Genomic DNA, 13,249 nt, shown 5'->3' with positions numbered 1-13,249 from the left:
CCCACAGGGAGCTGCGTGGTGTAAAATGCCCTTCCACACTTATGCATATATGAGATGTTTCCGTTCTTGGGGTTTAAACGAGTTTGTCTTCTCCTTGTCATGGTCCTGCCCTTAGGGGCCTGGTCTATACCCCTGCTCGTGGTTTGTCTGTTTCCATTGTTTTCTACTGTGGTTTTTATGTAAAAAGTTTGGAAAAATTAATAAAATTGAGAATTTAAAAAAAAAAAAAAAGCCTTATACTCCAAAGTAAGGTGGTGATGAGGTTGTATAGGAGTTTTACCACCAGATGTCAGTATTCAATGTATAACTACAGTATATATGTATGTATTGCACAGCTGTAGTCACTAAAGGGTTACTGTTTTTGTTATGTGATTCTGTGGACCAGTGGAGATGTTTCTTTCCCTTCTACCTATTCTCCTTTCTCTGCACACTCTCTTCTCCACCACTCACAGGGATTCTTATACACCCTGTAGGAAGTAGTCACTTGGGGAGAGGAAGTGTAGCATCAGTTCCTTCTGATTCTCTAAGCAGTAGGACACACACAGAACAAGCATCCCTGCTGAACTTAGCCAGGGCCTGACTCTGCCAGGTTCCCTGTCTGAGACAGACCAGCTGTGTTAGTAGTCAGACACACGCGTATGGAGTACCCAGAGACTTTTCATTTCCAAGCTATAACTACAGACACTATACAGTGATAAGCCCCTAAAGGAGAACAAGTCAGAGATCAACCCAGCCCACTCCATAAACCGCTCTTAACAGTGCAGGGCGGTATCCTAGGACAGAGGAACTGACCCGGATAGAGCAAAGCAACCGTAACCAAGGTCTACGTACTCTATCTCACAGTGCAGGTGAAACCGAGACACGCTGGACACTTAGCTTCGCCCAGGTAACTTAGTCTGGGGCTTGTGTCACAGTCTTAGGACGGGTACCCCGACACTACAGGGCGGAAGGTGGTTTAGTAAACACGAGCACAAGTATTTTCCTCTCAAGTATTCTTCTCTTCAGTACTCTTCTCTCAAGTTCTGGCAGAGCACACTACTACCATGGGTTGGGGCTCTCCCGACAAACTCCTCTACTCTCCTCAACGCTAAGCTCCACCAACACTGCTACTCTAACTCAGCACTCAAGGTATCTCCCAGCAAAGATTCAGTGAGCCCAAGTCTGTATCACAGAAGTTATCTATTAGCAGAGCATCCTGTATCACAAGAGACAGTAAAGTCATCTTATTTATTCTACTGGGACTCAGTGATCATTGCACCTGCACCTACACATACCGGCTACACCTTCCTTGGGTTCCTCTCCCCTTTCTGTGGGTGGTAGTACCAACAGTCCGGGGGGGGGTCATCTTCCCAATCCGGACCACTGTAACAAGAGCCCAAGTGACCCATCACAACCCGGCAGGTCACCGACCATTTCAAGGGACCAGTATAGCCAGCCACTGAACAAAGCAGGTATACCACCACACCTGTGTGCTGAGTCAGCACTGATGTCACAAAAGAACCGTTACTGGCTGAGGTGTACCACAACCACCAGCACAACATCCTCCCGGTGGTCCATCACATGGGGGTCCATGTTCAGCAGCTTTAGTGTATTGATGGCTGTTACTTTATCATCTTCTCACTTATTGCTTGTAGTTTGTAATAGTTTTTTGCATGTAATAACTTCCATGTGTTGACTTCATGCTGGCGTTGGTTCAGCTATTGCTAAGGCCCCGACACGCACATATCCAGTGTATTACCTCACACTAACAGGCAGGTCATCTGGGTTCACACTGAATTCCGCTCTGCTCTTGAAATCAACGGGTGTCAGAAAGTTATATAGATTTGTAAATAAGTTCTATTTACATATCTCGTCTTCCAGTACTTATCAGCTGCTGTATGTCCTGCATGAAGTGGTGTATTCTCTCCAGTCTGACACAGTGCTCTCTGCTGCCACCTCTGTCCATGTCAGGAACTGTTCAGAGCAGGAGAGGTTTTCTTTGGGGATTTGCTGCTTCTCTGGACAGTTCCTGACATGGACAGAGGTGGCAGCAGAGAGCACTATGTTAGACTGGAGAGAATACACCACTTCCTGCAGGACATACAGCAGCTGATAAGTACTCGACCGGTGACGTGCTGTGATGTTATTGGTGACGCCACTTCTGTGGTGGTTGGTCGGTTGTGTAGTACAGCTCAGCCAAGGGGGGTAGTGTCGTGATGCCAGTGCACAGGTGATGGTGGTACCTGCTTTTGTTGTGGCTGGCTGTACTGTTCCCCAAAATGGTCAGTGACCTGCCGGGCTGTGATGGGTCCCTTGGGCTCGTGCACAGTAGTCCTGAGTGGCAATTGACCCACCCGGACAATCAGTACTGCCACACACAGAAATGGGAAAAATGACCCAAGGTATATGGCCCATGTGTATATAGGTGCTGGTGCAAAGGGAGAGATGACTGAGTCCCAGTAAATACAACAGATTTACTGTGCAGTCTCTGGATAATACAAAAAAACACTTTGGCAGCAAATAGTTAATCTTTGTAGAGGTAATAGTGCTCAACTGGGTCTGGTTTAGAGTAGAGTGGAGTAGCATAGAAGAGAGGAGTTTGTCAAGGGAGTGACAACCCAAAGTAGTACTGTGCTCTGCCAGACTTTTGAAGAATACTTGAGACTTGAGAGTGAGGAGTTAACTTGTACCTATGTTTAGACTACCTTCTATGTCTGACCACCTTCTGCCCTACAGTGTTGAGCTTCCCATCCTAATAGGGTGATACAAGCCCCAACCGTAGTTACCTGGGTGAAGCTAAGTGTCTGAGGGTGTCCCGATGTCACCTGCACTGTGAGATAGGATACGTAGACCTTCTGATTGCTTTGTCCTATCCAGGTTAGTTCCTCTGTATATCAGGATACTGCCCTGCACTTTGTAGAGTGGTTCTTGGCGTGGGCTGGGTTTATCCCTGACTTTCTCCCTCTTGTAGTGCCTAGCACTACATAGTTGATGTAAGGTAGATACGGGAGAAACTGAGTGTCTCTGGTTGCTTCATACACGTGTTTAGGTTAGACTGTTCCAGACAAGGGTCTGCTTTGTGTGTTCTTCTCCTACAAGAATAGGGGTAAGACTGAAGCTACATTTGCTCCCACACAGTGACTACTTCCTACAGGGGCATGTAAGAGACCCTGGGAGTGGTGAAAAGGAATGTGTGCAAAGAGAAAAGAAGAAGAGTGATAGGTTAATCTACAATCATTTATAATGTATCTGACTTAGGGAAGATAATCTAAGAGAAATCCTGCCGGGGCTGAAGAAATCAGGTGAACTCCTGGGCATTAGATGCCAACAGCTGAATTTGCATATAAGGAAGCAATACGGGGCTATAACCCTGCCGGAATATGTGGCCGCCTCCTCCTTACAAGAAGAAGGAAATGGACAGCTATTACTTGCCTCGGACTTTTTCTACATTTATTATGTATTGTGTTTTACTGTACAGTAATGTGAATGGAAAAGCCCAGAACTCTAGACAGACGTACCTGACCGGGGAGTGATCTAATGGCGCAGGAATGCAACGTAGGCAAATAGTTACTTATACAAGACCAGTGCTCTCTATACTGAGGCTCCATCTGTATCTGTATGGACAGCTAGGGACAGATTATTATTTTTATTTTGGAGCCCAATTCTGGTCTGATATAAGCCAACCAGTCTTAGTTTGGTATTAGGCCCCGTTCCCACTGAGCAAAACTAGCGGAATTCCGCGGCGGAATTGTCTGCCGCGGAATGCCGTTAGCCTCCCTCTCATAATGGGAGTCTATGGGAGGCGCACGCTCCTGCTTTGTCCGCGCTGAAGAATGAACATGTTCATTCTTCAGCGCGGACAGGGAAGGAACGCGCGCCTCCCATAGGCTCCCATTATGAGAGGGAGGCTAACGGCATTCCGCGGCAGACAATTCCGCCGCGGAATTCCGCTAGTTTTGCTCAGTGGGAACGGGGCCTTAAAGGCCCGATGCTGAAACGAATGCTGATCTTTTAGATCTGCGCCCGCTTACAGAGTCTATTAAACGGCTCGATGATCTTCTGCCCTTGTTGTATATAGAAAATAATAAAGTATATACTTACCTTTCCACACTACCGCTGTCATCCTGCCTGTCCCCTATGGACCCGTCTCTACAGTGACAGGCCACTCAGCCAAACAGTGGCCGAGATAGAACCACCCCATGGCCAGTGATTGGCTGAGCGGGCTGTCACTTCAGAGCCTGCTTTAGAAGCTTCAGCTGTGGCTGTGGTTATTGGGATAATGGTAGGAGGACACCGGGGAGTGCAGAGAGGTAAGTATAATCTTTATTATTTTCTCTGCACTGCCATCAGCTGTTGGCCGCTCATCACTATAAAGGTCCCCGTACACATTAGACTAGTGTCGGCTGAACCTGCTGCTTGCGTCAGTCTAGAGTGTATGTGTCCTGCAGTACAGGCGATGACAGCTCGCGGGGCTTCCATGGAATATGCCACATGTTGAACCTATTGTGTGTTGGTTGCCGGCCAAACCACAGCCAGCATGAAGAAGGGACAGGCTGCATCATTACAATGAGCCAAAACACTGCAACACACTACAGGTTCACTTTAAGGCTATGTTCACACGCCGTACAACCACGGGGAACGGCCACTTGTTGTACAGCTTGTGAACATAGCCTAAACATTTGTTTTTACTGGAATATTACCCATATGGATACACACATATATATATATATATATATATATATATATATAGAGAGAGAGAGAGAGGCCATTTTCGCACAGCGTGAACATAATCCATTGTTTGACATGGCCGGTGTTTGACAAGTCAAAATACACTACGGAAAGGTTCCATAGACTGCAATGTAATCGGCCACTGTCATTAAACAACCTGCAACGACGGCCGTTCTTTTCATAAAAAGTATGTTGTGTGAACATAGCCTAATCCTACATGTTAAAATGTAAGTATAAGGAATAGATATATTTTATTACACATGATGGCTGGCGGTGCACCCTCCGTTTTTGCAGTCATTTTTTTTCTACCACATTTCTGTGTACACAAAAAACAAAACAAAAAAAAACAAATCCGTTTTGATCCAGTTTTTTTTTAATATATGGAAGTCAATGGGATCAAAACCATTTGCAGTCAAATGCATCCGTGACCCTAGTCTATTCCACATACTATATTGTATATACTACACATACATTAGACAACAATAAAACTAGCCATGTCGCCAGCCTTGGAAGCCCGCTGCACATTTCAGGTTTTTTAGGATATATCTGGCTCCGGAGAATTGGCAATTGTGTAAAATTGGATTTTTTTTTGAAGTTTTTACATATTTGGTGGTAAATCTTTAGTGGTGACAGTGTCCGGGCCTACAGGAACACAATACACGTGTCACTAGTCGCTGTGTAATAAATTGCACAATCTCTTATCGGTTGTAAAACACGTTGCAGTAGAAGTCATAATTTCTTCAGAGGTTCAGCAAGTCATTGGCTACTAATAAAACTTGCATAGTTTCAGTCTATAATGCGATGACTTTATTACATGTTTATTACTGCCCCATCATGGCGGAGAACTACTCACTGCTTGTGTTTTTTTCTCCTTTTTAGTGTACACAAAAACATGGTTGGCCATTTTTTTTTTGTACGTTAAAAGTAACCATTTAAAAACAAAGGGAGAGATTTATCCAACATGGTGTAAAGTAGAACAGGCCCAGTCGCCCCCGGCAACCAATCAGATTCCACCTTTCATTCCTCACAGACTCTTTGGAAAATGAAAGGTGGAATCTGATAGGTTGCTGGGGGCAACTGGGCCTGTTCTACTTTACACTAGTTTGATAAATCTAGCAAACAGACTGCAAAAAAGCAGTGTGACCCCAGCCTATGTCTGCCAGCCTTTTTTTTTTTTTTTACTGTGTGTGAACATGTGTGTGTGAACATAGACTTAAGGATGGAACCTTCTCCTAGAACAAGGGAATTTAAAGGGGTTGTCCAGCAAAAAAAAAATTCTTACAAATCACCTGGTGTCAGAAAGTTATATAGATTTGTAATTTACCTCTGTTAAAAAATCCCAAGTTTTCCAGTACTTATCAGTTGCTTTATGTCCTGCAGGAAGTGGTGTATTCTTTCCAGTCTGACACAGTGCTCTCTGCTGCCACCTCTGTCCAGAGCAGGAGAGGTTTTCTATGGGGATTTGCTGCTGCTCTGGACAGTTCCTGACATGGACAGAGGTGGCAGCAGAGAGCACTGTGCCAGACTGAATACAGCACTTCCTGCAGGACATACAGCAGCTGATAAGTACTGGAGGGTATAACCTTCTGACACGAGTTGATTTGAATACTATTTTTTTAACTGAAGAAGAGGTCAACTGAGGTCTTAGCTTCAAATTACACAACTATATAACTTTCTGATACCAGTTTATTTATTTTTTTAAATCCAGATTTCCCCTTTAAACTTAATTTCTACCTCTATAAGCCTCAGATTTGATGGGGACACATGAAGTGTCTATCGGTCCTCCATAGCCGCCCCACAGGGACTCCTTGCGCTGCTATACAACATAGAGGGAAAGCAAATCAGTTTCCTGTTCCACAACAAACATATCGGCCGTTTTGTTTCCCTTTGTTACGTTCATCGTTGACATTAGAGAAATATTCTGGTTGTCACCTGCTCTATATTGTTTTTACACAGTTATCACAAAGAAGGTGGAGAAAGACAGAGCCGGCTGCTCGCTGTGTATCTATCCCAGGGGGAGGGAACCTTGGCTCTCCAGCTGTTGCAGAACTACAACTCCCATCATGCCTGGACAGCCAAAGCTAAAGCTTTGGCTGTCCAGGCATGATGGGAGTTGTAGTTCTGCAACAGCTGGAGAATGAAGGTTCCCTCCCCCAGATCCATCCATACGCATACGAACATCTGGCCCTGTTGCTCCCAGACGCCCTATAGGGCCCATATTGTTATATATATATTGAAGCCGTATACTGTCGTCTCTTTCCTGACTCCTTTGTATACTCTCCCATTTATGAAGAAGGAAACAAGAGAAGTCCACAGAGATGATACCTGCCCCTTTAACCAAAAACAATAAAAACTTGCTAAACCAGATTTATAGAAAGTGAAACATTAAATGCACGGAAAGTCCCGGTCAGCGCGGCCGGCGCCTTCTGTACGCCAACACGGGACAATAACTTTGCCCACAATAACCCATTTTCTACCTGTTTCTAGAAGTTACATAACAATGTTTTGGTTACTGTGTTAAAAGGAAAAACTGCGGAGTCACCTTTAAGGCGGCCGCTCCGCTCCGTGTTATCATGTTGTGGGGACTAATCTCTACAGAACACATGGAGACCTACACAGGGTTCACTCACTGCTATTCTTGTTGTTTCTAGGATGGGATTTAGGGGGCGGCATTTCTTAAGAAGCAACATCATTTGTTGCATATTTCTGCCTCTATTGTCCATACTATAGGGGTACTTATTCACATAAAGGGGAACTCTGCTGTAAAAGTCATTTTCAAATCAACTGGGTCAGAAAGTTATATATCTTTCTATTTAAAAATCTACAGTCATTCAGTACTTATTAGCTGCTGTATGTCCTGCAGGAAGTGGTGTATTCTCTCCGGTCTGACACAGTGCTCTCTGCTGCCACCTCTGTCCATGTCAGGAACTGTCCAGAGCAGGAGAGATTTTCTATGGGGATTTGCTGCTGCTCTGGACAGTTCCTGACATGGACAGAGGTGGCAGCAGAGAGCACTGTGTCAGACTGGAAAGAATACACCACTTCCTGCAGAACACACAGCAGCTGAAAGTACTGGAAGACTGGAGATTTTTAAATAAATAAAAAAATTACAAATCTATAAATCCCTTTAATTTAAATATCTGTATAACCTTCTAGCACAGGGATGTCATACTCTGGCCCTCCAGCTGTTGCAAAACTACAAGTCCCATCATGCCTGGACAGCCAAAGGTTTAGCTTTGGCTGCCCAGGCATGATGAGAATTGTAGTTTTAAAACAACTGGAGGGCCTGAGTTTGACATGTCTGTTCTAGCACCAGTTCATTTGAGATTTTTTTCTCCCATCGGAGTACCCCTTTAACTGAAGAAATGAACAAGAAGAGGTCAACTGAGGTCTTAGCAATGGGATAAAAAAACATAGATTGGGAATATCAGTGGGATTCTTATAGGAACAGGAACCATTCTTTGTGTATGACCAAGCAGTTAAAAGGCTAACAAAAAAATTACCCATATACAGGGGTCTATATAAGATAAATATACCCTCGCTCCTAATCACTGTCCTTAATGGTCATGGGCAAGGGTAGATACATGTGACCACGGAGGCTGACGACGGGCAGCAGTATCCCATGCACACAGTGCGCAATAGGTGACATCATCACTATTGGTGACATCATCATGTTCACTGGGCGATGCAATATTGCTGGACCAGGTGAACAGCTAGATTTATACTAGTATACTTTATATTAGCCTGAGTGGCCAATAACTGAGCGATCAGATCCTGGTTGGCGCACCTTACCTAAGCATCCTCTATTTCAGAACTCTATACAAATGATGAGGGTTTAACCTGCAGAACATAACATAAAATAAAGAAAAAAACAACATATGTAAAGTAAATGACTGATACACAGGGACAGAGGACGCTGCCCCCTAGTGCTTACAGTCTACATGATCACCTGAACAGTGGCGTAGCTACCAAGGAGGCAGACCACGCGACTGCTATAGGGCCCGTGGGGCAGGGGGGCCTGGGCCCCCATCGGCAATATACATGCTCTGTCTCCATGGTACCAGCAGGCAGCACTAAAAGGATGTATTATCTGTATACAGGATATTGTATGGGCACTATATGGCAATGATATAGTGGCACTGTCAGTTCACTCACCAACAGCACCCTCCTGCCCCAGAAAGACAGAGACTCCACGCGGCAGTGACAGGATCAGGCACTGTCACTAGTGGCCGCCGCCTGCACCTGCTGCCCCACTGTCCATACACCCACTACCTGTCAGTGACAGCTGGATCAGGCACTGCCACTAGTGCCATCCACTGCCTGCACCTCCCGCCACGTATGGTCAGGTGGCTCGCTCTTCCTACCCCCAACAGAGACGCTGCCTGGCGCCATCCTCCTTCGGGTCATGTAAGTATCTGCATAAGTGGGGGGCATAGAGTTCTTGGGGCCCCGTACAGTTCCTTGCTATGGGGCCCCATACAGTTCCTTGCTATGGGGCCCCAAACAGTTCCTTGCTATGGGGCCCCGTACAGTTCCTTGCTATGGGGCCCCGTACAGTTCCTTGCTATGGGACCCCATAAATCCTCGCCACGCTCCTGCACCTTATAGTTAGTAACAGAGAGTGTGTGAGAACTATTTCTCCTGGTTGGCCAACAATAGAATAAACAATGCATGCGTGTCCTGTGCACGACAGCTGCCCGAGTGCTGACCCACTTTCTTCCGCTCAGTGGAGCTGTCACGGGCGGTTATGGTGACAGCCCAGGTTCGCTGCAGATTGCATTCATTAGTCCTAATTGTTTCTGATGCTTCAGATATTGGTTTTTGTTCCGCTGTCAACGCTGTAAAAACAAAAGCTGAGGCCTGGGATCCATCGGCTTCCATCCTAATCCCCGGGGTGTTTCAGCCCCACCTGATCGGGAAAGTCTGGAGACCTTTAAGGACGGATATTATTAGGGAAATCGACATCACATCCCTATCTGAAGGGACCGAACAGGATCAGTTCTTCTAGGTACACTAAGGCCTCATTCACACATGCCGTGATTTTTTCCAGACTGTACATTAAAGGGGTTGTTCACCAATTTAATTTTCTTTTAAATCAACTAGTGCCAGAAAGTGCCAGAGATTTGTAATTTACTTCTATTAAAAAAATCTCATGTCTTCCAGTACTTATCAGCTGCTGTATGTCCTTCAGGAAGTGGTGTATTCTTTCCAGTCACAGTGCTCTTTGCTGCCACCTCTGTCCATGTCAGGAACTGTCCAGAGCAGGAGAGGTTTTCTATAGGGATTTCCTGCTGCTCTGGACAGTTCCTGACATGGACAGAGGTGGCAGCAGAGAGCACTGTGTCACACTGGAAAGAATACACCACTTCTTGTAGGACATACAGCAGCTGATAAGTACTGGAACACATGAGATTTTTTAATAGAAGTAAATTACAAATCTCTGGCGCTTTCTGAACCAGCTTATTTAAAAGAAAGAATTTTTGGTGAAGCTGACAGTACCAGGAACAATGTGCGCTGCTCTGACAGTACTAGGAACAATGTGTGCTGCTCTGACAGTACTAGGAACAATGAACACCACATGCACGCTTCAATGTCAAGGTTGCAGAGGATTCAGCAAATACTGAATCCTTTGCAACCTCTAAGGCTGGGTTCACACTATGTGAAACACCAACCGTTCTGTGACCCGGTTGGATCACAGAACGGCCGGTGTTAGTGAAGATCATCCCAGCCGCTACTGCAGTACCGGCCGGATGATCTTCATTTGTGCTGAATTAGGATGCAGGTGCACCTGTGCGCGCCCGCATCCCAGTTCACAATAGCAGACAATGGAGAGTGTGCGGCCGGATCCGCACGCTCCATTGTGTGACCTGTCAGGCTTGTGCGCCCATTATTCAATGAATAGCCGCCGCATAAAAATGACACATCAGTTTCTTGTGCGGCTGCTAGGGATCCCGGCCGGAGTGTATACAATGTATACACTCCGGCTGGGACTCCCTCTAACTGTAGTGCACGTAAGTTGTGCATTAACCACGGCCATTGTTGCAAATTTGGCAACAACGGCCGTGATTAATACACAACTTACGTTGTGTGAACATAGCCTAAGGCCGCATTCACACTTTCCGTGTAGTTGTTTGGCAAGTTTATAGCCCATTGCTTTGTATGGGTCTGGTCAGATGTTCAGTGTTTTCACAGATTCCCAATCCGTTCTGTGATAAAATAGGACAACTCGGAGTGGAAGCGCGGCACAGATTCCCCCATAGAACTCAATGAGATCCATGTACATCCATGGTCCGTGTACATCCATGGTCCGTGTACATCCATGGTCCGTGTACATCCATGGTCCGTGTACATCCATGGTCCGTGTACATCCATGGTCCGTGTACATCCATGGTCCGTGTACACAGATCACATGTTTGTTTCTTTGGGGGTTTTTTTAGAGGTTGGGCAAACTATTTTTTTTTTTAACTGCAAACTCTATTTAAACTAGCACACTACAATTTTATCCAGTCGGTGGAAAACACGGACACAGATGCAAACACGGCCATTTTGCACGGATCATGGATGTAGCTAGCGGACTCCATCCACAGACCTGAAAAAACACTGAACGTGTGAATGCAGCCTAAGCTGTGAGCTCTGGGAGGGGAGGAGTTAAAACAACGCACCACGGCCAGGGTTTCGTCTGCGTTTCATTTCATGTTGGCGAAGCCTGGGAAAAGACATTACAATACTGCAAGCAATGGTTTCCTATGGGATTGTGTCACCTGACATTTACAGTGTTGGAGTTTCCGCTATCATTGTATTAAACCAACTGAAGCGGATTCCTCTTCCTGCAACTGAAGGCAGCAATATACTGTATGATACATGGTGGTATATACTACTGCTTAGCTGTGATTTCCATCCTAATAGGGATCAGTGTGCACAAAATCAGCTATGCGTACAGTCTGCTGGGCTTCCCTAAAAGCTATGAGAAAAGCTATGGGGAAAAGCTCTATGAGAAAAGCTACAAAAAAAGTTCTATAAGTAAAGCTCTAGGAGAAAAGTTCTATGAGAAAAGCTATGAGAAAAAAGCTTTATGAGAAAAGCTATGAGGAAAGCTCTATGAGAAAAGCTATGAGGAAAGCTCTATGAGAAAAGCCATGAGGAAAAGCTCTATGAGAAAAGCTACAAGAAAACTTCTATGAGAAAAGCTCTAAGAGAAAAGTTCTATGAGAAAAAAGCTCTATGAGAAAAGCACTATGAGAAAAGCTATGAGAAAAGCTCTATGAGAAAAGCTACAAGAAAAGTTCTATTAGAAAAGCTCTAAGAGAAAAGTTCTATTAGAAAAAAGCTCTATGAGAAAAGCACTATGAGAAAAGCTACAAGAAAACTTCTATGAGAAAAACTATGAGAAAAGCTCTATGAGGAAAAGCTCTATGAGAAAAAAAAAGCTCTATAAGAAAAGCTCTATGAGAAAAGCTATGAGAAAAGCTCTATGAGAAAAGCTACAAGAAAAGTTCTATTAGAAAAGCTCTAAGAGAAAAGTTCTATTAGAAAAAAGCTCTATGAGAAAAGCACTATGAGAAAAGCTATGAGAAAAACTCTATAGGAAAAGCTCTCTGGGAAAAGCTACAAGAAAACTTCTATGAGAAAAACTATGAGAAAAGCTCTATAGGAAAAGCTCTCTGGGAAAAGCTACAAGAAAACTTCTATGAGAAAAACTATGAGAAAAGCTCTATGAGGAAAGTTCTATGAGAAAAAAGCTCTATGAGAAAAGCTCTATGAGAAAAGCCATGCTCATACAACCCCCAATAATGGACGCCAAATGGATGGTCTATTTGTCTCTATCAGGTGAATGGAGCCATAGATATGGATGGGTATGTCTGACCTTTGGAGCGCAGAGTTGTCCAGAAAACATTGCAGATGCCACGAAACTGACATTTATTGTGTGAAAGGAGAGTAAAGTAATTCTAGTGTCTGCAATGTGGCCGCACCCTGTCAGTCTTCTCCAAAGCCGTCATGAGGTTCTCATAAAATGTCATAAACAGCCGATACTTAGAAATGTAGCCGGTGCTAGAAAATCCAGCTCTCCTTGTGGTGTATATACCCCATATATATATACCATCCATCCTGTATGTGCTGTATAGTAGTCAGCACCGGCACTGGGGTGTATATACCCCTTACATATATATCATCCATCCTGTATGTGCTGTATAGTAGTCAGCACCAGCACTGGGGTGTATATACTCCTTACATACTGTATACATCATCTATCCATAGTAGTCAGCACCGGCACTGGGGTGTATATACCCCTTACATATATATCATCCATCCTGTATGTGCTGTGTAGTAGTCAGCATCGGCACTGGGGTGTATATACCCCTTACATATATATATATACCATCCATCCTGTATGTGCTGTATAGTAGTCAGCATCGGCCTTGTGGTGTATATACTTCTTACATACTGTATACATCATCTATCCATAGTAGTCAGCACCGGCACTGGGGTGTATATACCCCTTACATATATATCATCCATCCTGTATGTGCTGTGTAGTAGTCAG

Source organism: Dendropsophus ebraccatus, chromosome 3 (assembly GCF_027789765.1).
Source record: "Dendropsophus ebraccatus isolate aDenEbr1 chromosome 3, aDenEbr1.pat, whole genome shotgun sequence".
NCBI classification, from domain to species: domain Eukaryota; kingdom Metazoa; phylum Chordata; class Amphibia; order Anura; family Hylidae; genus Dendropsophus; species Dendropsophus ebraccatus.
The sequence above is the reverse complement of the archived record's forward strand: the minus strand, read 5'-3'. Positions refer to the sequence as shown.